The sequence below is a fragment of the Antedon mediterranea genome, chromosome 4 (assembly GCF_964355755.1).
Source record: "Antedon mediterranea chromosome 4, ecAntMedi1.1, whole genome shotgun sequence".
Lineage (NCBI taxonomy): Eukaryota > Metazoa > Echinodermata > Crinoidea > Comatulida > Antedonidae > Antedon > Antedon mediterranea.
Window position 1 is genome coordinate 19,061,526 of NC_092673.1, and position 27,031 is coordinate 19,088,556.

A 27,031-nucleotide genomic window follows, 5' to 3' on the forward strand; every position below is an offset into this window, starting at 1 on the left:
AAGTTTCTCATCCTGTTGGTTTTCCATCTTGGGTACGGTACACTAAACGCCTTGACAATTGCTAAAAAATCACTCACTTGAACCGCATGAGCGCGCAGTAAGCTCTCTATTTGTTAGAGAAAGAAGACAGGGTTTTTAGTCACAATAACGATTTAGATTTATCTGCCAATAGTGATATCGATGTTTCACAAATATGTAGTATATTATTATGCTATTGAAATTAGTAAATTTTAGGTCATAATTTATTATTTCAAGTCCAGCTAGGCCTTCCTCTAGTAAGCCAGCCTTCAATTGGGCGAAAACATGCAGCCTGTCCACCAGGCTACGAACGAGATAGGCTAGTTTGTCTAGCCTAGGCCTAATATCGTCAAATGGTCATGATTAGCATGTCAAATGTCCACAAAATGATACTATTTATTTAGTATTCTTTCAAATAAATACAACTTGTAATGCAAACTTATGAACCAGAAAAAAAATGTTGTATTTTGTTTGTAATTAGTCTCTGATTTCCTACATATTTAAATAACTGTACAGGAAGTAACATATAGAACATTACATTATTGCTTCAGGTGCTGAAGGGTTAAGGGGGTGATTTATTATTTATTATTTTATTAGCTGCCTTCACTATCCAATCAATGTATATGTCATCTACTATAGTGTAATTAATTGTATAAACAGCCCCTTTAATTTAATGATATATTCAGCTTTCATCATCTATGCCATTTTCATCTATTCTATTTTCATCATCTATTCATCATTGATAGAAATTTCATTGATGCAATTTTCATCATAACCAATAACTTGCGTAAGCGACGTTTCGTAGATTCTAGTTTCACCAAAATATGTTCTGCTTGATGTTAATGAATAGTTTTGAGTTATGACATCGAAGAGAGCTTAGTTGTACAATCTTCATGGTAAATTCAAGCTAATTTACTACTGATGTTTATACTATGTATGCTGGTTTTGCATAAAATTGCATATAAGCAAGCTGCATCATTTTAATCGTCCCTAGATAATTATACTAATTTATCAAACTAAATGATATCAAAGCTTGTTAATATTTTATTCATTATACCATAGTAAAAATTATTTTCACAGCATAGGTTTATAGTATTACTGTATGTTGACCAGGTTTATATAAGATGTTCTATCCACAAATTTTAGAGAATGGCAGGCACTAAATCAACAGAAAAAAAATTAACATTGATAAAAAAAAAAGATTCTTGACAATCACAACAGGCTCAATGCAGATCACTTAACCTTAAAGAAGGCAAGACTGATTGAGGAAGTAATGTAATTCACAGAATAAGGAAATAGGGTGTTGGCCCTTGGTATAACAATAAGCATCTTATAATAGGCAGCTTCTATGATCGGACTGTGTAATTTTGAATGCAATGTTATTTTATCATGTATGTTTCTTTAGATTCAGTGTGTAAATGTGAGTTGTAATAGTATAGTTATTTATTTCATTTTATAATACTGTATTTTTACTTGTTGTAATTGTACAATGATCGTTTAGTATCAAACAGTATTTATACAAATAATTAAAGACATCGATCCCTACATTTTTTAGATCTATTTTAAGATCACAAACTATATTTAATGTAAAAATAATACTATATGGTCCTATTGCGATAACTTCTTTCGTCTTTAAATGGTTAAAAATGTGAAAAATTAGTCGATTCTAATAATTATAGCGGCCCGCTATAAATGCCAAAATGCATTGCGCGTGGATTGATATTTCTGTTTTTCTTCTGTAATTCACCCACTTTTCGATCGATCGTGCCAAAACAAATGGAAGACTCCTAACTTTTCAGCGAAAATACCGGGTTTTCCCCAATTTGTATCAACGGAGTCTGGCAAAAATAGAAAGACAATTAATGCAGCAACTATACAACGTCAGGCTAGGTATATAGCTAGCGTACGATGTTTGTACTTTACCGATGTTTACCAGCTAGGCCTACAAAACTAAGCCTAGCTAGGCTAGGCCTAAAGACCGTCCACGAGAGGTCAGTCGCCGCGAGCTACTTAGGTAGTGCATTGTTTCTCACTTTTTATCATAATTTACCACAAAACGTACATTTAAGACAAGGAATGACCTGGTTTAATGTTTTTAAAGTAATATATGTATTATTTTTACAAAACCTCACAAATTGTAGGGAAGGTGTCTTTAATGTTTTATATTCTAATGGTACAAACAATGGCATCTAGTGTTAATAAGTCAACAAATGACCAAACAATCCTATAGGCCTAGCTAGTAATAGCAATTAGCCTAGCAAGGTAGAAAGGCAGCAATTCTATTACAAAATTTCGACAAGCAACTGAAACTTATCTACTAATTCTAAAAACTAACTAAAGGATTGACTAATTCTGGTTTTTTTTTCCAAGATTTCATGTCTTGTAGAGATTAAAGATTAAGAGATTAATTAATCAAAATCATAAAAACAATCTAAAGCTATAAATTGAATTGCTTTTTTTGTCTAATTTAATACATGTATCTCAAACCTGCCAACTTTTTCAGTGGCCAATGCGTGAGACATTAAATTAAATTGTATATAGCGCCCTCTATGTTATAATAACTTGAAAAACACCCTGAGCTGTATGTTAAATTTTTCGCCGAATTGAGTTTGCCTTTCCTGTACTACTGTACCTCAACCATAAAATACAAATAAACATATGCTTTAATAGGCCGGTCAGTCTAATTACCAAAAACAACCGAAAACAACCAAAACAACTGAAAACAGCCATAAACAACCAAAAACAACCGAAAACAAAATAAAATAATCTAAATACCGAAAACAAATTTGTATATACATTTTTAATGTCGCCCTCTACTGATGGTTGTTTCTAGAGTTAAGACCATGACAGAGAGAAGGTTAAGACCGCGTGCGCAAAAGCCAAGGAAGACCCTACGAAATGGTAGTGTGCACAAAATACAACTAAAAATCGTACAATCAATCAATGATAACATCGCATTTACTTACATACAGAATCTATGAACATATTTTAATTTTAGTCATTTCGATTTTTGATCCAGAAACCTACGCATTTACTCCTCACAATAATTGTGAATCACGTTAATCCATAGTATAGAAAGTAAATTGACTATGGTTAATCATGATCAATTTAATTATAGATTTTCAAAGATAATAATACAAAAATGATATTTTAAGAATATTGATAACATTAGGGACTATAAAGTATACTTAAAACCAGCTCACGATTAAGGATTCAATAAAATCTATTCAGTAAAATTACCGTAGTCGAGTAAATAACGTTTTTATCCTTAATCACTTCAGTATAGTGACGAAAATGCAAAGTTAGGTAAAATCATGCTTTGTTTTTGAAAATCTAAAGACTAAAAACGAAATGTGTTAGATTTTGGAAGTAAATGTAGTCTACGGTGTATATCATTGAATTTGTACGATTTTTTGGAGTTGTATTTTGTGCACACTACCATTTCGTAGGATCTTCCTTGGCTTTTGCGCGTGTGGTTTTCTCTCTGTACGGTCTTAGCTTTAGAAACACTCATCAATAGAGAGCGACATTAAAAAAAATATTAATTTTTTATTTTGTTTATTGGTTTGTTTTCGATTGTTTACGGTTGTTTGTGGTTGTTTTCGGTTATTTTCGGTTGTTTTCGGTAATTAGACTGACCCGCTTAGGCTATTTTATGCTCAAAGTAGTCCTGGACTATTTTCCCTTCAAAATAGGCAACATTTTTCAGCATCAATACAATTTTCACCATCAATACAATTTTCACCATCAATACAATTTTCACCATCAATACAATTTTCACCATCAATACAATTTTCACCATCAATACAATTTTCACCATCAATACAATTTTCACCATCAATACAATTTTCACCATCAGTACAATTTTCACCATCAGTACAATTTTCACCATCAATACAATTTTCACCATCAATACAATTTTCACCATCAATACAATTTTCACCATCAATACAATTTTCACCATCAATACAATTTTCACCATCAATACAATTTTCACCATCAATACAATTTTCACCATCAATACAATTTTCACCATCAGTACAATTTTCACCATCAATACAATTTTCACCATCAATACAATTTTTATTATCAATACAATTTTCACCATCAATACAATTTTCACCATCAATACGATTTTCACCATCAGTACAATTTTCACCATTAATACAATTTTCACCATCAATACGATTTTCACCATCAGTACAATTTTCATTATCTGTGCCATTTTATTGATGCAATTTTCATCATGATGATGATTAGGTTTAAAAAAGGTGGTAAAAAACCCTTTTTTTGAACCAGAGGCTTCCATTGGTACACCATAGAGACAAAGAATCTAATATTAAATAACCAGGCCATTTTCTTGGGTGTTTATATTGTTAAGTTTTAATAAATTGCAGTTGATAAAGAGGTTGTTAACAATAACTAGATATGAATATCAATCAATATGTTACTACAAAATAGAAAAAAAAATCATTAGAAGAATGTTGTAAACATTTAAAAATAAATCACAATTGACAATTTAATAATTATCATTGTCAAATTGACCTTATAATATACTAGCAATTTTACCCGCGCCCCAGGGCGGGTTTCAAACTTAGTTTAAAGCCTTCTCAGTACATAACACCCGACTCCAGTATCTCCCTATACTCACCAACCCCCACCCCTCTTCAATAACTCTTTTTTTTTTTAAATAAATTCTTCCCCCAACAAATTCAATTCAACTTTAGCTTCAAAATGAGAGGGGTATACATAGCTATGATATGCCTATGGTTTAAGTACGTTGTAAACTCTGTAAATGAATAGGTGTCATATTGGCTGATAATTAAAATATCTAATTTTGGTATTGTGTCCCCCCAGCCTTCTTTCTCCTTTAGCCATCCCAGCCACAATTAACTAACTTTAACTCTACCCCAGGACAGTTCAAATGTAGTAACTTTTCCTAGTACAATTCCAATCATTATACTTCATTACGCCAGTATTTCGGCTCCCCCTCCTCCCTCCTCCCCTCCTCCTTCCCAACACACCCCAGATACTGGGTGATGTGTTTAGACGGTTCCAGTACTAATAATGTTAGCCATCACTCCAACCCATAATCCCTCAGTGGCAGTTTTCAAATGTAGTTTAAAATGTTCCCAGTACAGTTTCAGTCATGGTGATAGGCCTACATCCCCACCCCAAACTCCCAGCCCCTTCCCAGTGATAATTAAAATACTTTAACAATTTCCTACCACAATTCTGGTCAATTTTATAGCCTACCACCCTTACCCTAAGCAAAATCCCCACTATCCCCTGAACCCCAACTCTCACATCCTATCTCCCCACCCCCTCTCCCACTAAATCCCCGGACTTTTTGAAATGTAGTTTAAAACCTTCCCGGTACAATTGCGATCATTTTGATACCCCTGCATATGTATGGTTACATGCAGAAACAGAAATTTGTATAATGAACAAACATCGAAAGTATTTTCACATTTAATTTTTCCTTTTCTCTTCATGTCAAGCAATTTCTGTTATTTTCTTCATCATGTCTGTCTAATGAGTGAGTTCTCTCCTTTCAATTAGTTTGGTATGTCAACTTCAGATATTTGGGTAGTCTACAGGTAGGTTCTAGAATGTGTTTTGACATAATTTTAGTAAAAAGATAAATATATTGCCACATATGGTGTTTCATACATATGCTAATTTATCGATTATCGAAAAAAAACACAGTGGTCTCCAAAAAAAATTGAAACGCTATCCGGTGGACTAACATAAAAAAGAGAATATTAACTACAGACTTGGGGCAAGTCGTCTAATATTTGGGCAACTAATCTTTGTTATATGGATGATTTTACCAATGTACAGAAACAATTTTATTGCATTAAATATTTTTTCTTTAGTTTAAAATGTATGTCAGTATAGTGATTCATTTGTTCATGTTTGAAAGAGTTGGTGTCAGTTTATTTCAAAATGGTAGCATAACTCAATGTCGATGACCTATTACAATATAGTATACTCTCCCTCCCCTGAAATTGACACTTAACAAGTATATATAACTTTACTTATTTGATTTAACTTTACAATCAATTGTGTTAATAATTAATGCATTTTAAGTTAAAGGCCAAAACTCAAATAGCGAAAGCTGATTTGTTTTGGTCTTTTTTGTCATAATTGTTAATGAAGTTTTTATATTATATTATGAGAGTGACAAATAAAGTATTTACACAAATATATATATTTTGGTATTATGTGTACAATATATATAAAAAAAGATATTCTAAGTTTAAACACTCTAGTCGCTAGCATTACAAAGAATATATAATTTCTTTTTAAAGAATTGTAGGTTAAAAAAAATGTCCTAAATAGGATAGTTTTTGCAGTTTAATTTAAGCATGACAGATTTGCCCCTGTATACTGAAATCCATTAAAGATATATCGTCACCTGGAAAATATATATATATTTTTCTTGAATATCATATGCAATTTTAATGTCATAATAGTTATTCACTTTGACCAAAAATTGGAGCGAAAATAAAATTTTTTACCTGAAAATAATGCAAAAAATAATCAAATTATCAGACAATGGGTTGAAACTGCAGAATTCCCTATTCAAAGTTTGATTTTATTAATCTTCATTTTTCATGTTTTTGGGGGACAATATATCCAGTACCCTGTGGACCCCTGTTGAATAAATTTGAACCTGGTGAACTTAAGAACAACAATAATTAATGTTTAAATTTAAGCAACAACAAAATAAATAAATTGACTGATGATTGACAGTTTGGATGTATTTTTCATTGTCATGATAATAAAACAATTTAAAATAAAAAAGTAAACAAAATGTTTTTATTGTTCATGTGGATTGTTATTTTTTGTTTAATTTTGCATAAAGCATGCACACTACTCACAGATAGTGTATCTTAGTTTCATTATGCAAATTACGATTTTGTAGGTTAGATATTCATAATTAGGTGATACATTTGATATAAGGGCACTCTCCATACTAATGGGGAATTTAGGTGTAAGTTTCATTTTTGATTGGTTCAGAAATGGTAATGGTAACATGCATAGTGAACAGGCTTGTTGTGGTTTTTGTTTATTATATATAATTTAAATTTATATAAATTATTTAATAATTAAGTTAATATAAATATCAGGATAAGGATAAAACTGGTCAACAATTGTGGACAAATATTTGACTGTCACCTATCACCATCCTCAGCATAAATTCTATATCCTATGGTGACATCCAGAAGAGGATTAGTTGAAATCGGAATTAGAATGCTGTGAGAGTATCACTGAAATATTCATTAAAAAAATGTCATGTTGTTTACAACTAACACATAAGAATAATCATTTGTGAATTTAAATACTTGGTAATATCATGAAGGAAATAAAAAAGATTACATTATTTTTTCCTCCATGATAGTACACAGTGTCTTGCTTTTGTGTGTACACTCTTTTATTGACTTAACCAACTTGACTGTTGTTAAAGTGTTAACATGTTCTTTACAAAAGGACGTTCTTTGTTAATATAAGTATGCAAGACCATGGATTAAAGAATAGAAGGATATGCATCGACGTGAGATCAAGGGTTCCTTGACTCTCGCCGACAGACCGCGGACCGCCCACAATGTTACGGTTTAATTAACCGCATGGTAACAACGAAACGGTCGCGTGCCTAATACTGTATTGTTTACTGCACATGTGCAACGACATTTAACCTTGTTGTTGACTGCGCTTCTTTCGCACGTTCTTTGTTGCCCTGTATGTATTCATACATATTTGAACAGTATAATCAGTGGCGTAATGGCTATGTGCGCTCACTGGCTAAATCGAAGCTTGGGGCCCATGAGCAGTGCCCAGAGGAACAGGCATAGAATATGTCGAAAATGCTAAAAACGTCCTAGGCCTCAATCTTTGAAACTTGGAGGGCCACTTAGGTTTCCTAAACAAGTGGTTTCAGGCCTCTGCCTCACGCCACTGAGTATAATGTTTATTGAAAACAGTTATTAAATTACATTGTATGTTATTGTGAAGACCCTAGTGTAGGCCTACTTCATCAATATACCAGATAAAAACAATACTATATTGTTATTGGCTTAGAATTGTAGATGCTATAATTGTAATTAGTATAGGTTTCTGCCGCGATTGATCTACGCTAATGTTTTTATGACATTAAAGTAGCATTTTATGACCTGTAGTAGCCCTACATCTGAGACAATAATACCCCTTTCACACCAAAACTCCGGAGTGTCTCCGGAGACACCCCGGGGTTTATGACCATTCAAAACGTCGAGAAACTCCGGAGATACCCCTTTCACACCAACCTAGCAACACCGGGGTTTATAAAATAAAATTGTAAATGTCGCCCTCTATTTTGTTTGTTTACATAGCGACGATCATTAGAATCATTTTAATTAATAATATTTTAAATTTAATAATTACTTTCAAAAGTCTCAGAAGTAATATAATGTTTTATTGATACTACTTATTATTTTTGAACCCGCTATATATGTTGTACAAATATTTAAAGTATTTTGAAATAAAACTAAAGCAATGAGTGATCGTGTGAGGATGACCTTTTGACCCGAAACACTCCGGAGTTTGATGTTGGTACCTTTCACACCAAAACACCGGGGTGTCCCCGCAGTTCGCTCTCCGGAGAATGTTCAGCTGTTCAACCCCGCAGTTTTAAAATACCGGAGTTGCTTGATTTTACCTTTCACACCAAACAGCGGGGCGTCAACTCCGGGGTGTCTCCGGAGTTTTGCTTTTGGTGTGAAAGGGGTATAACTATTTATTTGTTGGTATTGTACTACCTTACTAATAGACTAAAACGCACTGCTTCCCCAGGGCTGTTAGTCAGGGTATTTGTGTGGGGTATTGTATTACCTTACTTTATGATCCATTTATTAATAGACTAAAATGCACTGCTTCTCCAGGGCTGTTAGTCAGGGTATTTGTGTGGGGTATTGTACTACCTTACTTTATGATCCATTTATTAATAGACTAAAATGCACTGCTTCCCCAGGGCTGTTAATCAGGGTATGTGTGTGGGGTATTGTACTGCCTTACTTTATGATCCATTTATTAATAGACTAAAATGTACTGCTTCTCCAGGGCTGTTAGTCAGGGTATTTGTGTGGGGTATTGTACTACCTTACTTTATGATCCATTTATTAATAGACTAAAATGCACTGCTTCTCCAGGGCTGTTAGTCAGGGTATTTGTGTGGGGTATTGTACTGTACTACCTTACTTTATGATCCATTTATTAATAGACTAAAATGCACTGCTTCCCCAGGGCTGTTAGTCAGGGTATTTGTGTGGGGTATTGTACTACCTTAATTACTTTATGATCCATTTATTAATAGACTAAAATGCACTGCTTCCCCAGGGCTGTTAGTCAGGGTATTTGTGTGGGGTATTGTACTACCTTACTTTATGATCCATTTATTAATAGACTAAAATGCACTGCTTCCCCAGGGCTGTTAGTCAGGGTATTTGTGTGGGGTATTGTACTACCTTACTTTATGATCCATTTATTACTAGAGTAAAATGCACTGCTTCCCCAGGGCTGTTAGTCAGGGTATTTGTGTGGGGTATTGTACTACCTTACTTTATGATCCATTTATTAATAGACTAAAATGCACTGCTTCCCCAGGGCTGTTAGTCAGGGTATTTGTGTGTGGTATTGTACTACCTTACTTTATGATCCATTTATTAATAGACTAAAATGCACTGCTTCCCCAGGGCTGTTAGTCAAGGGTATTTGTGTGGGGTATTGTACTACCTTACTTTATGATCCATTTATTAATAGACTAAAATGCACTGCTTCCCCAGGGCTGTTAGTCAGGGTATTTGTGTGAGGTATTGTACTAGGGCCTACCTTACTTTAGGATCCATTTATTACTAGACTAAAATGCACTGCTTCCACAGGGCTGTTAGTCAGGGTATTTGTGTGGGGTATTGTACTACCTTACTTTATGATCCATTTATTAATAGACTAAAATGCACTGCTTCCCCAGGGCTGTTAGTCAGGGTATTTGTGTGAGGTATTGTACTACCTTACTTTATGATCCATTTATTACTAGACTAAAATACACTGCTTCCCCAGGGCTGTTAGTCAGGGTATTTGTGTGGGTATTGTACTACCTTACTTTATGATCCATTTATTAATAGACTAAATGCACTGCTTCCCCAGGGCTGTTAGTCAGGGTAATTGTGTGGGGTATTGTACTACCTTACTTTATGATCCATTTATTAATAGACTAAAATGCACTGCTTCCCCAGGGCTGTTAGTCAGGGTATTTGTGTGGGGTATTGTACTACCTTACTTTATGATCCATTTATTAATAGACTAAAATGCACTGCTTCCCCAGGGCTGTTAGTCAGGGTATTTGTGTGGGGTATTGTACTACCTTACTTTATGATCCATTTATTAATAGACTATAATGCACTGCTTCCCCAGGGCTGTTAGTCAGGGTATTTGTGTGGGTATTGTACTACCTTACTTTATGATCCATTTATTAATAGACTAAAATGCACTGCTTCCCCAGGGCTGTTAGTCAGGGTATTTGTGTGGGGTATTGTACTACCTTACTTTATGATCCATTTATTAATAGACTAAAATGCACTGCTTCCCCAGGGCTGTTAGTCAGGGTATTTGTGTGGGTATTGTACTACCTTACTTTATGATCCATTTATTAATAGACTATAATGCACTACTTCCCCAGGGCTGTTAGTCAAGGGTATTTGTGTGGGTATTGTACTACCTTACTTTATGATCCATTTATTAATAGACTATAATGCACTGCTTCCCCAGGGCTGTTAGTCAAGGGTATTTGTGTGGGTATTGTACTACCTTACTTTATGATCCATTTATTAATAGACTAAAATGCACTGCTTCCACAGGGCTGTTAGTCAGGGTATTTGTGTGGGGTATTGTACTACCTTACTTTATGATCCATTTATTAATAGACTAAAATGCACTGCTTCCCCAGGGCTGTTAGTCAGGGTATTTGTGTGGGGTATTGTACTACCTTAATTACTTTATGATCCATTTATTAATAGACTAAAATGCACTGCTTCCCCAGGGCTGTTAGTCAGGGTATTTGTGTGGGGTATTGTACTACCTTACTTTATGATCCATTTATTAATAGACTAAAATGCACTGCTGCCCCAGGGCTGTTAGTCAGGGTATTTGTGTGGGGTATAATACGGTAGTTTAGTTCTGTAGTCTATAATGCTTTATATTTCACATGACAGAAGATTGTAAAAATCTGTTGAATCAGTAAGTTTGTCTAACCTGCATAACATAATACCACACTCATGTTGGGGGAAATACACCAGGAGTAGATCCAGGATTTAGAGGGGAGGGCTAATAATAGACTCTGGAAAGAAGCCTAGGCCCTATGGTTGTAATCAAAATTTTAAATGTCCTCTTTCGCCATGCTTTTATAAAGTCTCCCACCATTTAATTTTTATGATTTCAGACCTCCACATACTAAAATGGCGGTGAAAAATAACACTTTTGGTTTTTAATAATAAATGAACAATAAATGATATCATTATTGAATAAACAATTGTTTATCTCATAATAAATATATTTAATTCAAAATAAAGTTCTGTTCTTATTGTAATATCCATTTTTTTTATCCATAATTGTTATTTTAAAATATTTTGTATAAAGCTGGTAGACTGCTCACAATAAAATACAGACAGTAGTTTTTGTTTCATTATGCAAAATATGATTTTTTTTAAATTAATAATTTATAATTAGGTGATACATTTAATATCTATAGATTCTAGTGCATTCTCCATACAAATACCAATTTCTGATAAATAAAATGAATGTGATGTGAAGTAGGATTGGCTTTCCCATGGATATCTTTTTTCCTTCTTGATATACAGTACCTGAGTACCAATAATTAACCAGTATATAGGCCAATAAATAATATTATCAATAATATTATCACAGGGTGTCACGAAACCTCAGACCACGAAAGCTCAGACCCCCTAAGACCTAAGATCACGAAAGCTAAGACCCAACACCTAAGATTACAAATACTAAGATATACTACAGCTTAAAAACAATACTTGTTTATCCATACATAATTTTAAACACAGTAGGTTTCATTTATTACCATAAATATAATTTAATACTACCGCAAAACATAGATAAACTCACATTATTTTCGCCCGTTGAGTAAATGTATATTTTTTCTTTACAACAAACAAACTTGACGGGTTGTTTGTTGGTATATATTTACTCCATTGTGTTGGTTCAGAGGATGTTTTTCTTACGCACCTGCCTTTCTTGTATTTTGACTCCAAATTTGTTGACTAACTTTATCCTGAACACCACACTTTAAAATTAGGACTTATAAGTACTTTCAGAAGGAGAAACACATAATAACAAATAAATAAATCCTTTAAATTGATGATTTTACAGATGTGTTTCTTTGTATACTGTAATGTAACTCCTCGAGCTCCCATGCTCAATGTTTTTGTTTCTATGGAGCGCCAAAAGAGCAACAATAATAGTACAAGTATAAAAACAGAAAGAAAACGAAACAAAAAAACTTATCATGATTTTTAAATTAAAATTTATTTGCCAGTATTTATTTCTTCGTACTTGCATGATTATACTATTATCATTACAATTTTAATTTTACATTGTTCCATCCACACTGTAGATGGACTCCACAGAGTTTTCAGCCCTCTATATAATTTTTGCTCTTTTGACGTTCCATAGAAACAAAAACATTGAACATGGCCCATGGGGTAGGCCTACTGTACTGTAGGCTAGTCATTTTGTGTGCGAGAAAAACGTCTGTAAAATCATCAATTTAAAAATGTATTTTTTACTTTTTATGTGATTCTTTTTCATGAAAGTGCCAATTCTAAGGTGTGGTATTCAGAATAAATGTTAGGAGTTAAAATACAAGGCAGGTGCGAAAGATAAATATTTGTAATCTTAGGTGTTGGGTCTTAGCTTTCGTGATCTTAGGTCTTAGGGGGTCTGAGCTTTCGTGGTCTGAGGTTTCGTGACACCCTATTATCACAACATAAAATGGCATAGTACCCAGCTAGCAATTTGACATTGGCCCGACGTCGGCAAGCGTCGGCAGACGTTGACAAAGTCGCGGGCAAATTGCCGACGTTATTACAACGTTATTACAACGTGTACTATAAGTCGTGAATTTAATGGTTGTTAACCTAACGTCCTGCCGACGTCGTATTTACGTTGAAAAATTGACAAAAAAATGTGCCTTGCGATTACATAAATCCAACGTCAGTTTGACGTCGTTATCATTGGTTGGCACAACGTCTGCAAACGTCAACATATTAAAGTAATTATGACACGTCGCATCAACGTTGGCAAAACGTTGTAAAGAGTTGTCAACAATCAAACGTCGTCACAACGTTGACAATTTGCCAATATATGACAACTTATCAAGTCGGCAAATTATTGTTGGTTTAACGTCGCCATTAGTCGTTGGTTCACCGTTAGCGAATGTCGACACACTAAAGTCATTTTCCTCACGTTGCACCGACATCGGCTAATGGTTGTAAAATTTATGTAGGCATTTTAACGTCTACCCAACGTTTGAAATTGGATACAAGACTTTAAGCATTTGGGTTGTTCATTTATGTCGATTCAACGTCAAATAAAAGTTGTTAAGCCAACGTCAGCAATTGTCAACAACATTACATTGACTTGTTCCACGTCATACAGACGTTGGCTTATAGTTGTATACGTTAAGTCGGATATCAAACGTCGTGCCAACGCTTGAAATTGACGCAAAATACTATCATTTATGGTCACTATTCTAGCGTCAGTTTAACGTCAAATAAAAGTTGTTAAGCCAACGTCAGCAATTGTCAAAAATATTACATTGACTTGTTCCACGTCATGCAGACGTTGGCTAATAGTTGTATACGTTAAGTCTGATATCAAACGTCGTGCCAACGCTTGAAATTGACGCAAAATACTATCATTTATGGTCACTATTCTAGCGTCAGTTTAACGTCAAATAAAAGTTGTTAAGCCAACGTCAGCAATTGTCAAAAATATTACATTGACTTGTTCCACGTCATACAGACGTTGGCTTATAGTTGTATACGTTAAGTCTGATATCAAACGTCATACCAACGCTTGAAATTGACGCAAAATACAATCATTTATGGTCACTATTCTAGCGTCAGTTTAACGTCAAATAAAAGTTGTTAAGCCAACGTCAGCAATTGTCAACAACATTACATTGACTTGTTCCACGTCATGCAGACGTTGGCTAAACGTTGTATACGTTAAGTCTGATATCAAACGTCGTGCCAACGCTTGAAATTGACGCAAAATACTAGCATTTATGGTCACTATTCTAGCGTCAGTTTAACGTCAAATAAAAGTTGTTAAGCCAACGTCAGCAATTGTCAACAACATTACATTGACTTGTTCCACGTCATACAGACGTTGGCTAATAGTTGTATACGTTAAGTCTGATATCAAACGTCGTGCCAACGCTTGAAATTGACGCAAAATACAATCATTTATGGTCACTATTCTAGCGTCAGTTTAACGTCAAATAAAAGTTGTTAAGCCAACGTCAGCAATTGTCAACAACATTACATTGACTTGTTCCACGTCATGCAGACGTTGGCTAAAAGTTGTATACGTTAAGTCTGATATCAAACGTCGTGCCAACGCTTGAAATTGACGCAAAATACTAGCATTTATGGTCACTATTCTAGCGTCAGTTTAACGTCAAATAAAAGTTGTTAAGCCAACGTCAGCAATTGTCAACAACATTACATTGACTTGTTCCACGTCATACAGACGTTGGCTAATAGTTGTATACGTTAAGTCTGATATCAAACGTCTTGCCAACGCTTGAAATTGACGCAAAATACAATCATTTATGGTCACTATTCTAGCGTCAGTTTAACGTCAAATAAAAGTTGTTAAGCCAACGTCAGCAATTGTCAACAACATTACATTGACTTGTTCCACGTCATGCAGACGTTGGCTAATAGTTGTATACGTTAAGTCTGATATCAAACGTCGTGCCAACGCTTGAAATTGACGCAAAATACTAGCATTTATGGTCACTATTCTAGCGTCAGTTTAACGTCAAATAAAAGTTGTTAAGCCAACGTCAGCAATTGTCAAAAATATTACATTGACTTGTTCCACGTCATGCAGACGTTGGCTAATAGTTGTATACGTTAAGTCTGATATCAAACGTCATACCAACGCTTGAAATTGACGCAAAATACAATCATTTATGGTCACTATTCTAGCGTCAGTTTAACGTCAAATAAAAGTTGTTAAGCCAACGTCAGCAATTGTCAACAACATTACATTGACTTGTTCCACGTCATACAGACGTTGGCTAATAGTTGTATACGTTAAGTCTGATATCAAACGTCGTGCCAACGCTTGAAATTGACGCAAAATACAATCATTTATGGTCTATTCTAGCGTCAGTTTAACGTCAAATAAAAGTTGTTAAGCCAACGTCAGCAATTGTCAACAACATTACATTGACTTGTTCCACGTCATGCAGACGTTGGCTAATAGTTGTATACGTTAAGTCTGATATCAAACGTCGTGCCAACGCTTGAAATTGACGCAAAATACTAGCATTTATGGTCACTATTCTAGCGTCAGTTTAACGTCAAATGAAAGTTGTTAAGCCAACGTCAGCAATTGTCAAAAATATTACATTGACTTGTTCCACGTCATGCAGACGTTGGCTAATAGTTGTATACGTTAAGTCTGATATCAAACGTCATACCAACGCTTGAAATTGACGCAAAATACAATCATTTATGGTCACTATTCTAGCGTCAGTTTAACGTCAAATAAAAGTTGTTAAGCCAACGTCAGCAATTGTCAACAACATTACATTGACTTGTTCCACGTCATGCAGACGTTGGCTTATAGTTGTATACGTTAAGTCTGATATCAAACGTCGTGCCAACGCTTGAAATTGATGCAAAATACAATCATTTATGGTCACTATTCTAGCGTCAGTTTAACGTCAAATAAAAGTTTGTTAAGCCAACGTCAGCAATTGTCAACGACATTACATTGACTTGTTTCACATTGACTTTATAGTAACAATTGTATTACTGGTTAAGTCGGATTTTAAACGTCGTACCAACGCTTAAATATTACAAACATATCGTGTTTATTCCAAACTTGATAGAGTAACTGATTGACAACTTACTAAATAATACAATACCCCACATAGAAAAGTTGATTCAAACAAAATGCAATTTTATGTTTTGATATGGATATTAAAGAAAAGTAGGCCTATATTCTTCTTTAGATTGTTTCTAAATATTTTTGAACATTAATTAGGACATCTAACTTTATATATTAAGAGAATGTCTGTACACTTATCGTTTGAATGCAGCTATTGAAATGGAATGATTGATTTAATGATGGTCATCCTAATTATGGTTCCATTTAAAATAAATGGCGCCCCCATTCAAGAAACTGAATGTAATCAAAGATCTTATAAAATTAATGAAAATACAAAATCTACAATTTACAAGGAACCAATTATTGGTATTAAAAGATAAATATTGAAATATGTACTTGGCTATTTTTCTAAACGGAAAAATGCAACCATACCACCATACATCATAAATGCAAAATAAAGAAAAACGATTAAGTTCATTCCACTGATAATACGTTTAATTGCATTTTCATTTCAACAGCCTAACATTAAATTTATTTAAAAACATTTGTCAAGATAGATATTGGGAATACACCTCCATTTTTTCGCAATATAAGAGAAGCTAATAACGAATTGACAAATGGTCAAACAATAAACGGTCTCAGAAAACGATGTTATAACGTTCATGATCTGTAATGTTCGCTGATATTATAAAAACTAAAAAGTAGGCATAGGTTAAGTTTAATTCGTAGTAAGATATATGTGTGTATTATATTATATACTCCAAAGTAACTAAATTCTACAGAGGCTTCAAATTTAATTTATGTAAAAATAAAAATTGTACATGAATGTTAATGAACTATTTGGGCTTATAAACTTATGTTATGTTATGTTCTAAATTACCGAACGTAAAACAAAAAATGATGAGATACAAAAATGTGGATAAAGAAAGAAATAATGCGCAAGACATAAAATTAAAATAATACATTATTATGTAAGCAGTGTATAAATTGTTGAACAAAGTATTAATATAGTTCATATGTTATATATTATTTGTCTTGTTAAATAAATTTGTAAGGCCCTATACTGTTATTCTTTAAGGAAAGTTGATATACCCTATTATTTTATGCCTATTAATAGTATTAATATTGTTTAAGTAAATATTTTGTCTAATTGCCTTGATTTTGTGTATAGGCCAATGGCATCAAATTTGTCTCAAAGCAAATTAAAGACACTTTTAGACACATGATTCATTGATTTCTGATATAATATTCTGTACTTGTGTATGCATTACTAAAATAGTTATATTATGTTTCATTTATAATGTATGTAAACATTTATTCATTTTTTTAAAACAAATCGGTGCACTTTTTCTGTTGTTTTTGTTTAATTAATTTTAATTAAAATTATGACAACAATTCCTATCTAACCTAGATTCACACAAAAACAATTACTTCCTAATAAAATTGTATAATGGTATACATTACAGAGCATTGAATAAACTCGAGCGGAATATTAACGCACATAAAAAAACATTCATTTTCTTGTCGAAAAGTGCCCTCTCTAGTTTTCTATTGATTTAATAATTATTAATAATTAATTAATGGGTAATATTAAAATATTTTTAACTTTTAATGTTAGAAGTTGGTTCTACTCCTAACAAAGTTTCATATCTCCAAATTTCAACAAGGTAGACAAAGCACTTCAATAAATATCACATTTAACATCACAAATTAGGATTATGGATTGAATTTTTGCTAATAATTTTCGATAAAAAATACTTTTCGTATTTAAAAACATTTGATACTTGGTGTGAATATTCAATATAAGTTACTCTATCCATATTGCTAAAGAAAAATAAATATCAAACCATAATTCACTGATTGTTGTGATTTACGTTTTTACAAAATTTACACTTATGAACGACCATACAATTCCAACTCATTTTTTCAACCTAATAACGATTTAAAAAAAAAAAACCAACAGAAAAGGGTTATGAAAGCAATTTTGTTTCTGTGAATAGAGCAACCTATATTGAACATATAAAACGAGTTTCAACTGTTTTTAAATACGAAAAGTATTTTTTATCGACGTTTTTTATATATGTTTTTAGGCAAAAATTCCTTCAATAACCCTAATTTGTGATGTTAAATATGATATTTATTGAAGTAATTAGACAACGTTGTTGAAATTTGGAGATATGAAATTTTGTTAGGAGTAGATCCAACTTCCTACATTAAATGTTAAAAACATGTTAACCTTACCCATTAATTAATTATAAATAATTAATAAATCAATAGAAAACTAGAGAGGGCACTTTTCGATAAGAAAATGATTATGTTTTTTATGTACGTTATTATTCCGCTCGAGTTTATTCAACATACTGTATTGTATACTACAGTAATATACTATTTTATTGGAAAGTAAATATTTTTGTGTGAATCTTCTTGGAGTTCTTTGAAAGAGTATCCGCTTATACTTCTTTTCTTCAGATTCAACATCTGATTTAGGTCTTAAATGTGCACACACACTTCCTGAACCAACATAGTACATTGAAAGTCAAATGAATTGTTTTAACTTTTTTTATTGAAAACAATCTGACTCAAAACATATTATCAGTGACAATAATAGAAAGGTTAGATAGGTTTGTTGTAATAATTTTTAATTAAAATTAATTAAACAAAAAACAACAGAAAAGTGCACTTTTTTGTTTTAAAAAATGTAAAAAAATGAATAAATATTTACTTACATTATAAATGTAAACATTTCGATAAGAAAATGATTATGTTTTTTATGTACGGTATTATTCCGCCCGAGTTTATTCAACATACTGTATTATTATACTATTTTATTGGGAATACATTAATTTACACATTCATAGAAATATATGGTTCATACTTTTTTAACATAAATATTTAGCCATTTACTTTGATCGATACATTTATAATTTATACCGATAATAGTACACCTATTATTGTATAGCATTACCATGTTTTCACCCATATTAATAATTCTGCATTTTCAATTCAATAATCAATTTCATTTATTTATTTCAACACACATTTAAATCGGTGATTGACAGCAAAATAAATAAACAACAGGCGCGTATCTTAATACATGTAGGCCTATACTATTTGTAAATATTATAAACAAAAAACATATATATAGAAAATGAAATGAAGTACATTTAGACCATTTTGAGCATATTTTCACTTATTATTAGGCCTATGTCAAAAACCGAAATTGAAAATGATAAAAAAAAAAGCTGAATGAAAAAATATTTAGGCCTACACATGTTGCGGGGATATATTAAAAAATGATTTCGTAATTGGTACTTCTCTTTAAAATGTACTAATTTCATTATTTTTTTTGTTTGGATTTTGAAATTATTAAATACGAATTATACTACTTTTATCCATATGTACTGTACGATATTTGTACTAAATCATTTCTCCAAATAAACATTGTGTTTAAAAACTTAAATTGCTCTCTGTTTGCGCTGTATGCAACATTACATATACGCATTGGCTCCGGTTGGGGGAGGAGGGGGAATTACCAACCTGACGTTTATTACAATATCGGAGCAACAGATACTGTAATGCGTAAGTTCAACAAAAGATGCGCGTAGGCCTACACAGTGTTTGTGCGAAATGTGTGTTTCATTAAAAATGCGAGACCCGTGACGTGTTAAAACTCTGTGAGCTGATATTATAGTTTGACAATAGGGAATGGTGTGTGGGGTGCTACAGTCCGCAGTAAATTGGAGGGATACGTGGGACTGTGGGCAGTAGCGAATTAAAAGTTCACACCATATTAATTCTAAAAAATAATTGATGAGATGCTCTTTAGTTTTCGTTTTAGCTATTAATGTATTTCATTCAGCAGAACATTTTATTTAAATTACATTCGTATACCCCTTCAGTTAAGATACATAAAAAGTGTGTGCGGGTGGCCGTTTCGAAAACGCGGATGTTAAGTTTTGATGGATGTAACTGAACATATTTGGAGGTGCGAAAAAGTCTCCACGACATTGGCCCATCATGTTTTTTACTTCATTTCCAAATAAACATATAATGTTTTAAGGATGAATGATAAAATAATTTGATTTTTTTTTTATTTGATTTGAGTATTTAAAAACTTTAATTACTCTCTGTTTTTGCATACGCTGTTTTTGATACTTTATTCACATGCCGATGTAAATGTCCTTCAATCCTGTCGGTTGTTTACGAAAACCGAATGCCAATGCTTATATCGTAAACAACCGACAGGATTGAAGGACATTCGCATCGGCATGTGAATAAAGTATCAAAAACAGCGTATGCAAAAACAGAGAGTAATTAAAGTTTTTAAATACTCAAATCAAATAAAAAAAAAACTCCTACCAGCGTGCAAAAATGCATTACTGTAGGTATTCTTGGGAATGGGATATGTAACTAATTCCACGTGTAAATCGAGTCGACTTGACACGGATGCCCGGATGTACTCTCCTAAATGTTTTTAAAAAAGCCAGAGACGATATATATATATAAATCACTTGCACTGATGAAGGGCTAGTGTTGGCCGAAAGCTCTGCTAACTTTTCTGACTGTTTTACTTATCGTTTTGATTTAGCTTTCTCTTTTTTTTTGTATCTCCATTGAGATCCAGCCACAGCATTGTCATTTTTTCAGTAATTTGCCTTTGGATTTATAAATCAATACATACTTTAATGTCCAATCATACTCAATTCATTCTATTGAATGTTTTATTTAAGTAGAATTGGGCAATTGTAATAATTCATAATTATATTATTAGACCTATGTACAGAAAAATGAAAGAAATGTATCGGTTCAAATATATACAGCCCAAACAACACATTTGAAATGTAACACAAACACACACACCCCAGACCCACTGTAGGTACAGAACATTCATTCTTAGCCGCCCGGTGATATAATTTAATTAACTAATTATTTTAAAACGATCATGTAATGAGGAAATCTGTGAGAATAAGAAAAATTTAGGAACCCTCGCTTGATATGCTGGTGCTTTCATAGTGTTTTTCAAATTCGACTGGGCATAATCAACAAACAAAAGCCCTAATGAGGTTTCGTAAAATAATACAGTGATATTTTATTTTACAAATACAATCAATTTTAGGATTTTCTTATACATAATAGTTTGGTTCTTTATCAGTATTGGATAGTGTAATAAATGGTCATTAATATTATACATAGAAATTATTTATTTAATTATAAATAGAAAATTAGGCCATATCAAATACCAGTGAACATCCGTTTAGCCCGTTTGAAATTCAATCAAACCTATTTGGTTAATAATAATTTAATGAGTTCAGAATGTATACCTTTTTATCCGCATACGATATTTGACTATGTATTTATGTAAATTATTTGATATGTTTTCCAATAAACAATGTACTGATTTTTGTTTTAACACTTTGCAATGATGAATGATAAAAGGGTCTATTTTTTGTAATTGATTTGGGTATTTGTAACTTTCCATAGCTCTCTGTTTTTTACTTTATTCACATGCCGATATGAATGTCCTGGAGTCCAATCGGTCATTTACGAAAACAGAATACACTGTAATAAGCATGATTTGCATAGAATTCTCATAAAATCCTGTGTTTATATCTCAAAGGTCACTAAACAGTCCCAGAAGACAGATCATTCAAGGTTATGATATGAATGGTGAACTAGCAAATAGCTCAACATTTTGATTACAAAATGCTTAATTTAAACACAAAGGAGAATGTACATAGGTATACAACTCCCTGGGTAGACATTCTGTGAACACCACTACTCGTAGATTTGAATGTATAGATAGATAAACAATATATAATGTGATGATCAATGAAGAATGATAATCTCATGTAAAATCGAAACCTTGCATTGAATTGACAATGATTTTTAATACAACAAATTCAATCAAGGTGCTTGATATAAATATTCTTTTACATTTCACATTAACATTATACCGACGATAATGATGGTGTATAATTATATGTGACTTGGTGGAGACTCTTACCCCAACCCGGTTTATAAATTACAATTCCGTCTGCTGTATTGCTTATTGTTATTGGATATACTCTTGTTTTTAAACCGTAAATATTAAAAAAACGACGAACTCTTTCATGGTAAAGAAATAACCATCATCCATACAAAAAGATAGATCTCGCAGATTTTTCTTTGTTTAAAGGTTCATGTACAAAAATAAGGAAAAACTGGCATTTAGGGGTAATGTTGTATCAAAATAATCTGATTTAAAGTGTACATTTGAACCATCTCAAGGATGTATGGTATGTGGATGTTGGTTGAGAATGAGAGGATGAGCTGAGGTGGGGTTGGTGGTTAGATGGGGATTCAGAGATAATGAATCAAAATGAATTCTTCTGTGAAGGATTTAACCTGTGATTTCAATCATTGCAATCATGCATGGTCTCCATGAAGCAAATAACTCCCACCCTGGGGCAGGTATTTGTGTCTGCTACCTTCTAATAAATATAAGAAGTCTGACAGTTTAGCATACCAGATGATTTTAATGCATTTTTATTTTATACTTTACTTTTAACTTTATTAAATTGTACAATCATTTTCATAAATCATAATAAATAAATAAGTCTATATGCAGACTTTTGTACTAGGTTCTCCCAACCAAAGGGCCAATAAATTTACCTGTCATGGACACTTGTTGTGTGCTATACCAATTAAGGGATTGTGACTTAAAGTAAGATGTCATCTTTTTTGTGGCACGCCTAATTGGCGACAGAAGCTGTGTTAGCCTCTTTTGTTGCTCCATGGCGCAAAATCTAGCTATTTTTTGTATTGTTATGTTTGTATAATTGTTTTTGCCGAAATTAATAAAATAAAATATAATAATCTAAATTTCTTCTTAAAGATGATGAGTTATTTCAGTTTGATCAAAAACTAACTCATATATATCAAAGTTATGCGATGAGGTCATAATTGCTACACCCATTTTACAATCTTAGTTTGTGTACATTTTATCATCGAGTTGAACAACAACTAAAATACAACTGTATCACACATTCATCAAACAATACTGTATAAGTAATAATAATCCCTTCTACATTGTAGTTGTGGGCCCTGTACTCTGCTAAAGTTACTTTAAATACACGTAATACATTTGACATATGCCTACAATCATGTACTGTACGTGTACTTGAACAAAGCATGTATTTGTGTTTATTCTGCATGTTGTCAACCCCGATATCTACTCGCAGTTTCCGACTCGCAACTCGCACTTTCCGACTCGCAACTCGCACTTTCCGACTAGCAACTCGCAGTTTCTGACCCGCAACTCGCACTTTCTGACTCACAATTCGCACTTTCCGACCCGCAACTCGCACTTTCTGACTCGCAATTCGCACTTTCCGACTCGCAACTCACACTTTCCGACCCGCAACTCCTAATAGGAGTTATCGCGGGAAAAACGAATACTGTAAGCCTATACTACAATGAATCATAATTTATCTGGACTCAAGAAAATAATTGAGAAGAATTGGGACAAGGTGGTGGTGATGGAACTGCAGTAATTTAATTTGATTCTATTTTTGTATCTATACATACTGCTCTTATTCCGTTCTCTCATTCGGCTAGGATTTTTGTCAAACAGTTCGTTTAATCTTTAATCATCAGGGTCTATGTGTACTTGATGTAATACTTTTTTGTATGGAATCTCTGCCTCGACCAAATGATGCTTTTTGTTTTTGTTTTTATTTTTATTACTATATTTTTGTTTATTAAATATACATATGTTGATGTTTGATTTTGGTAGAAATAAATGTTGAATTGAATGTTTGCGATATACTATGATATGACCTGATGCATATCTGATGCATATACAGTATATACACTTTTAGTACTGAGTGCCTATATTATTTGTACGTGTCATCTAGTTGATGAGCCTAGTACAGTATAATAATATATAGAATACAAATCTAACATTCTTCAAAATTCTATGATGTGGGTAACATGGGTACCTTACTGTCAAACTACTTTACATTGCATTCGTTTATCATGAACGGATTGTGATTGACTTTCCAGTCCGCGAATGTCCTTGCCTGTTGGAATTTGATTTACAAGCGTGATTGATTTTGACGGTAGCTTACCATTGAAAAGACCAAAAAACATTCTAGCACACGCTGTCGTCCCTGTATCACGCTCAGAACTTGCTGCTCAAAAACTTTTTGTCATCGAAACTGTAGGCCTACTGAAATATTATTTAAAAGTTCCTGAGTGACCTTTTCTGTTTCATCAATTGTTCGACTTCTTCAAATACAGTGAGTAATAATAGAACATTTGTATTATATTAATTTGAACAACATTTTACAATTATTAAAACAGTACTGTATTACTGTAACTATGAATGTAAATAGTAATACTCTAATAAACAGCACCCGCCATTCCAAGATATACACTGGTCCCAACATTGCTTCGGTGATTTGACGAGAACTGGTGTTTCAAAGTGTGTATATGAATTACCGTCTGACTGATTTTGGACGGAGATGCACACATAAAATTGGATGTCTCTTCCTCGTTTTCAAAATAATATTTTAAAAATCTTATTTAGTATTATTAAAATAATTATTTCAAATGCATAATTGCTTGTTTTATCTTGCTAATAGGGAAGCAAGAGGCTTTTGATTATATATTTTTCACATGAGATAAAGTATTCTGTTGATGCACAATGTTTGTACACTTTGCAGTTTCAGCTAGAAGATCATGGACCGGAATGACGGAGGCCACATGTGAAAATAAAATAAAATCTTGGCTGAAATACAGCAAGGACAGAGCTGGGGGAAGAAAACTTAGGGAACAAAAGAAGAAAGGTCAGTTCAATAGTTAAATTTAGTATTTAAAGATGTTTGTACTTTACTTGTAAATCAGGTATCAAGTCATTTTAAACCACCATCATGACGGCAACAACAATAATCCATGCTGGTGGTTATTTATTACGACTACTAATTTTCAAACTAGAATTTAATTCGTCTCTTTAACGAATTATAAGTGATGTCATTTTATAATTTTACTGACATTTATTTTAAAACAAATCATGCACTTACGTTAAAATACCATCGCAAAATGTTGATACTGTATAATTATGGCATCTTTTGACCTGATGCATTTACGCTTATAGTGCTGAGTTATAATTATCTACAGCATATGTACATCTATATACAATGTAGCATAGGTGAAATTACGGGACCCACATTATGTTCTATTTTTTTTGGTATGATGGCGTTATCAAAGTAAACATGAAGATGATGAATTGAGCAAAAAGATAAAAGATTTGGAATAAAATTAATTGGGCACGTAAAAGGGCGGCGGTGCGCGCTTTTTGAAATTTGTACAACTTTTACTAAAAACTAACATTGTGTTAAATAAATTGCAATGCGATAAGCTTTCTACTATAGCTTATGGTTTGTAATCACTATGTGTGTATTTAGTAAACGTATATAATTTACAGTTAATTGACAATAACTTGCTTTTCTTTTCTCTTTGTAGCAGCTGCAGCAGCAGCAAACACCGACGAAGCCGAAGATACCATAGATGATGATGAACTTTTTATTTGAATTGTTGGTTATCCGTATACTGGATGCTTTTACGGCATCATATTGCCAGTAGATTTTGTAAAATAGGATTTGTTTTTTCTTTGGTACTATTATTCATATTTAAAAGAGCGCATCTCGCTTATCGATACCCCATTTCTCCCAGCTTTAAATATTTTCTTATTCAATAAATCATTCCTCGCATGAGTAGTAAACTTTTTAATTTTGATGACCTCATTATGTCTCAACATTTGAACAACATGGGTTAATTAATTTAATCTATATAGTAAATTGTAATCTATAGCCCCTCAGGATGAAAAGTGGCCCTCATGATTAAATGTGTGCTCAAATTAACTTCCGAATTGATGAAATGTTAAAAACTTGATTAAAATGTAATCAAACGTTGCAATTAATTATACATTTTTACATTCTTAAGAGACGAGTTCAAATCTATATAGTTTATTTGATTTTTAATTGTCTAGTTTTTAAATGTTTTACTTAAATTGTTTATCATTAAATAATTATACCTTTAATAAAAACAATTTCCAATCCAATATTTGCAGAGTAACCGGCATTATTTAATTGTTAAGTTTCATTCATATTCATTCGATGGTACAATCTATTTACTACGGTGAATCGATGTAAATTAACACAGCTACTCCAACACGTTGTGCTCACGCATAACCGACGAATACAAAATACGATGACCGACGTAATCTATGACTTTAAGCCGACGTTGACCCAACACATTGGGCGAACTAATGCCCAACGAAGAACAATTACGTTAAACCAACGTCATCAAAAGTTGTTAGACCAATGTAATATAAATGACGTTAAGCCGACATCAACCCAACACGTTGAGCCAACCTAGACACGACAAATAAAAAAATACGTTGAACCAACGTCATCAAAAGTTATTAGACCAACGTAATGTATATGACGTTAAGCCGACGTCAACCAAACACATGTCGGGCCAACATCGTTAAAAGATGTTAAGCCAACCATAAATGACGACGTTTGTCCGACGTTGCCCGAACACGTTGTTGCAATGTCTGTCCAACGCGTTGGGCCCACTAAGGGCCGATGTAAAAAATAACGTTGGGCCTACGTTGGTAAAAGTAACGTCGGGCCTACGTCGGTAAAAGTTGTTAAGCCAACCATAAATAACGACGTTTGTCCGACGTCGCCCCAACACGTTGTTCCGATGTCTGTCCAACGCGTTGGGCCCACTAAGGGCCGACGGAAAATATTACGTCGGGCCTATGTCGCGG

General features: G+C 33.0%; 1 protein-coding gene and 1 long non-coding RNA gene across 2 annotated transcripts in view; both read left to right on the forward strand.

The window, feature by feature from the left end:
- Positions 1-27,031, forward strand: part of LOC140046810 (uncharacterized) — a 423,911-nt gene that overhangs the window by 91,827 nt on the left and 305,053 nt on the right. The gene's annotated exons all lie outside the window — the stretch shown is intronic.
- Positions 24,180-25,769, forward strand: LOC140048063 (uncharacterized). The gene is made up of 3 exons (XR_011845046.1): positions 24,180-24,491; positions 24,918-25,040; positions 25,717-25,769. It is a non-coding gene; the product is annotated as an uncharacterized lncRNA (long non-coding RNA).